At 41.4% G+C, this 5,123-nt stretch overlaps 1 pseudogene; it reads right to left on the bottom strand.

Annotated features, from left to right (window-relative positions):
- Positions 1 to 251: 251 nt before the first annotated feature.
- Positions 252 to 4,922, bottom strand: LOC123490786 (annotated as a pseudogene).
- Positions 4,923 to 5,123: the final 201 nt, after the last annotated feature.

The raw sequence follows: 5,123 nt of genomic DNA, 5'->3' as shown, positions 1-5,123 counted from the left end.
TCATAAAAAACAAACACATTTATCAGTAATAAGGTCCTCAATCAGCTTTCTGAATTACCCTAGAGCTACAAAACATCAAATTGAAGAACATTTTGAAGATTGTTCAACAAATAAGGTGCAAGAAAACTAAAAGCTGATTTATCTAACTCAGTAGAGACCAAAGGAATTTCCAGAGTTAACCATCCCTGAGACCGGGTGCAGTAACTTATGTCTAAAGTTAAGTAAAGATGTTCCAGCCATATGTTGTCTCACTAGCAAGACTGGGTGTCAATCTGAGGTTGGGACGGACTGCCGCTTGGGGCACAGTATCTTAGCAAAAAGCCCTTCGGAAGCTGCTGTGGCAGAGAGGGTACAGGAAAGGGTTTATACCCGAGTTCAGCCACAAGAGCCAAAAAGTTATCTCGTACCAGTAGTGCTCCACACATTGCCCACTACAGGCCGCTCGTATTATCATCAGTAGGTGTAGAGTGCCCAGCAGATCCCGAAAATGCACACTATAATGGCCAGCGATTGCTAATCTTCTTGTCATGGGAGAGGCGGGAGACCTCTGAGCTCCTAGTGGGGGTCCCGGTGGAGGATTGGGATTGAAGGGTCCTGGAAGTTATCCTGCAAGAGGGGCCCTTCTTATTCTGCATGGTGTGTTCCGCTACTAGGCTCCCCACTGGAGGACGGTGACAGCTCCTCGCTCCATCTCTATCACAGCTGAAACAGCGGCTGGCTTGCTTGATGATACCTTTGCAAGTCAAAAACACAGTCAAGGCAGCACCCCCGTCCCTGAGATTGCCCCCTGTCGTTGCGTGCCTTGTCCTCCCTACGGATAGCCCTGCTCTTGTTCCTCCGCTGGATGTTCAGGTAGATGCTCAGGTTGAAGAAGGCCACAGAGATAAAGGGGGTTTGAAGAACTCAATCGTAGATGCACTGAGTAGGAAGTACCAGGTGCAGTAGAACTCAGCGAAACACTCATCGGCAAGGACAACGCTTTTACCCACGACCAGCTCCCAGAAGATGATGGCAGGGCCATAGAGAAGGAAGGCTAACACCCACACAGTCACCATCTTTACCACAGCATGGTGTTCATGCTCTGCTGGGCTCTGTATTTCACCTGTGAGTGAGCGGTGAAGTGAAAAAAGACCATACAATAGCTCACAATAAAATCATAATATCACAATCATAAAATAATTGTAATACAGACATAATAATCTGCATAGCCATGCATATCTCTCAATTTGTTGATGTTTATTGGATCCACACAATGCCTGAGGCATTATTTGGACCTAAGGGAGAGGTATTATTTCCTTTGGTAATAGGGTTCAAGGGCCCTTTTCTCCATGGTGTTCAGTGAAGCCAGGAGAGAATGAGAGCTAGGCTGTGTCATCAAACTGAACAACTTGACATTGGGCTCTATTGGCTCTATTGAATCTGTAACGCTGAAGTGTTACAGATTCCCATGATCAGAAATGTAAAGGTAATTTCTGATTGAGCCGACATATGCGGTGTTTACTGTGAATGCAGTCTCCGCTAAAGTCGGGAACATTACCTTTAAATTTCAATCACGCTGGAAAACTGAACATTCGCGATGCGGTTGAATAGAGCCCTTTGTTTTCTGTCATGGGTGTGTCTAGATACTGTATTATAAAAATTTTACAAGTGAACTTTGCTGTCAATCATGGAGACTGTAGCACTGTGAGCTCCAACAAGATCAAACATGCACTCTACAGATAGTTATTTTTTTTTCATCATAATTATAACTCATTAGTCATTACCAAACACGCATCAGTGTACGTGTGGTTGGAGAGAATTACTAATGTTTTATTATGGAGAGGAAAATATATATTAATTGTTTATCAGAAAACGAGAAAGGTATTCTGCTAGAAAACATTGCAACCATTGCAAAGTAACCTTCTAACCTTTGTAGAATGTTAGAATTTGAAAAACACACACAAAAAAATATTATAAACTGACACTTTAACTAAGGCTGTGGACATTATCAACTCGCAAAACTTACAGATACCTTTTCAGCGCACTGAGATGTTCTGCATGTTTTCTAATACATGTAGTGACTTTTTAGGTTAGAAGGTTACTTTGCAATGGTTGCAAAGTTTTCTAACATAATTTCTATGTCAGCAACATATTGCACAACCATTGCTTTAATGCTATCTGCATTTCATTCCTCTCTCAGGAAGCCACTGTGCTGATAGTCGAATGACCGAAACAGGAAATAGATTGAAGAGACACATTCCAAGAATGAAGTCAAACAAGTTCAGTAGAATGAACAACTACAAAGAGCATCGATAACATTTGAATTAAATCTCAAATGTGTTTTGTTTGACTTGTAAAAGTACACAGCAGCATTTATATTAGGATATCATTTGTCGACTTGCCTCCCTGAGTATGCTTCATCAAAGTTTCTCCTCAGACTGGTTGTTTTCATGTCCTTTGGTGAACTGTTAGCAATGACTACCCATGGGTTTATCAATCAGCATCTTCTGTCTGGGTAAGTGGGTGAGTGCGGAAATGATAATAATTTATATTATACTGATCAAAAATATAAACGCAACATGTAAACATGTAAAGTGTTTGTCCCATGTTTCATGAGCAGAAATAAAAGATCCCAGAAATGTTCCATAAGCACAAAAAGCTTATTTCACTCATATTTTGTGCACAAATTAATTTACCTCTGGCTTCTTCACCTGCGGGATCATCTGAGACCAGCCACCTGGATAGCTGATGAAACTGAGGAGTATTTCTATCTGTAATAAAGCCCTTTTGTGGGAAAAAAAACTCATTCTGATTGGCTGGGCCTGGCTCCCCAGTGGGTGGGCATATGCCGTCCCAGGCCCACCCATGGCTAGCGCCCCTTCCCAATCATGTGAAATCTAGATTAGGCCTAATGACTTTATTTTAATTGACTGATTTCCTTAAATGAACTGTAACTCAGTAAAATCATTGAATTTGTTGCATGTTTCACGTTTATATTTTGTTCAGTATAAATTCCACAAGGAAATGAGCTGCAGCAGTTACAAAGTGACAAAAGCCCCTCTAAGATCACAACATGGCGCCATTTATTGTTGCGTAGTCTGTCCAAAATGTTTATCATTCCAAGAGTCTTGGTAAGAGTCTTGGTCCTATTTAAGAAACATCAATATTTTTATTTCATAACTCTGTCATGAATAATATTGATTTGCCAAAACTAGCATTTCAGATGAATGATTGTGAGAGACTGGGCTGTATTCATTAGGATGAGTGCCCCTTACAGGGCAACACAACTATGGGCCCTATTCAATCTGTATCACTGAAGTGTTACAGATAGCGCACTAGAAATGTAAAGGTAATTTCCCTTTGAGCCGACATCTGCAGCGTTTACTGTGAATGCAGACTCGCTAACGTGGTAACATTGCCTATAAATTTAAATCACACTGTAACACTGATTTTCCTTTAAAGGGATTGAATAGAGCCCTATATGTAGATAACGTTCAATGTTAGCTGCAAACTCATAGGCAAGAATGCAAGGTAGGTGAACCATTGTCCAGTTTAGTATTCAGACCAGAATATCCAGGGATACTTTATCTAGCATTCAAAAGCAGACTAAAGGTCAGAGAATAGCACGCTGGTCCACAAGGACCAACCCACTCAGTCTGGATTTCCAACAGAGCTCATTCAAAGTCACTGCCACCCCAACACTGTGGATCCCATCAAGACACTAAAGCCCTACTGCCAGTGGCTGTCAACCCATTCTGCTGGATCTCTGTATTGGTAACGGGCATAGTGAACCTCTTTAGTTGGATGGACACATGAATAGTAAAACATAGAGTAGCTAAATTTGAAAACCACATTTGTGTGTGCGTGCAAACGTGTGTGCATGCTTTGCATTCTTGGGTGTATGTGGGTGCATGTGTGCACGTTGTCCATGCATGCCTGCGTGTGGCACAGTGGCTCTCTACTCACTGCTCTGGTGACGGAGAGGAATCGGTCGTAGCTGATGAGGACGATGTTGAAGACAGAGGCAGTACACAGCAGGTAGTCCATGAGGAGCCACAGCTTACAGAGACCTCTGCCCAGCACCCAGCGGCCTGTCAGGATGTAGGGGATGTACACAGGGATGCAGAAGGCACCTGCAAGGACACACACTGTGTGACAGACTGACCCCCCAAACTATGCTTGCACAGCTCCATAATCAATGCCAGAATTAATTTTCACAGCTGAGTAACTTCTAAACAAGCCTGCTGGCAAGTGGCAGAATTGTGTGTATAAATAATTACCAAAGGTGTGTTGGGTTTTAATTTGCATTCAGGAACCATCATGAATTATTTTAAGAGCTGTATAAATCAGTTAAAAAAACATTTGCTAAGATAAACTTTCAAAGATATTTTCCAAAAAACATGTTTCCACAATTATTATCCATTATGATGGCACTTCGCAGTTTCTTATATACTGTAGCTATGTAAATGAACAAACCATTGGCATTATCCTACCACAGAGCCCTACTAGATAGATACTGTGGGTAGATAGATAGATAGATTGTAACGCCAAGGTAGTTGGTTCGATCCCCGGGACCACCCATACATCCCAAAGAAATTATGCAGGCATGACTGTAAGTCGCTTTGGATAAAAGCATCTGCTAAATGGCATATTTTTTTTTATTTTTTTTATAGACAGACAGACAGACAGACAGACAGACAGATAGACAGATAGACAGATAGACAGATAGATAGATAGATAGATAGATAGATAGATAGATAGATAGATAGATAGATAGATAGATAGATAGATAGATAGATAGATAGATAGATAGATAGATAGATACTCACCAACAAGAAAATCTGAAATAGCAAGGTTGAGGAAGAAGTAGTTGCTTTGATTTCTTAGGCTCTTGTCAACAATGAAAGCCAGGATAACAAGTGCGTTGTCAGCCACAACCACGACTACGAGAGTTATCATAAGCACAGCCAGGATCACAATCATATAGCCCGGAGAACCCGCTCCAGCTTCATGGACTGTCGCCAAGTCGCCACCGGGGAGTGAAGTTGGTGCTTGTATTAGATTCCGGGATATAAACTCCCATAGTTAATCCTATAATAAACCCATTACACTTGACTTAGTTTTGAAACTATGAATCAATGTGA

Source organism: Coregonus clupeaformis, unplaced genomic scaffold (assembly GCF_020615455.1).
Source record: "Coregonus clupeaformis isolate EN_2021a unplaced genomic scaffold, ASM2061545v1 scaf4791, whole genome shotgun sequence".
NCBI classification, from domain to species: Eukaryota; Metazoa; Chordata; class Actinopteri; order Salmoniformes; family Salmonidae; genus Coregonus; species Coregonus clupeaformis.
Note: the sequence above shows the minus strand (reverse complement) of the source record. Positions and strands in the feature narration are given on the sequence as shown.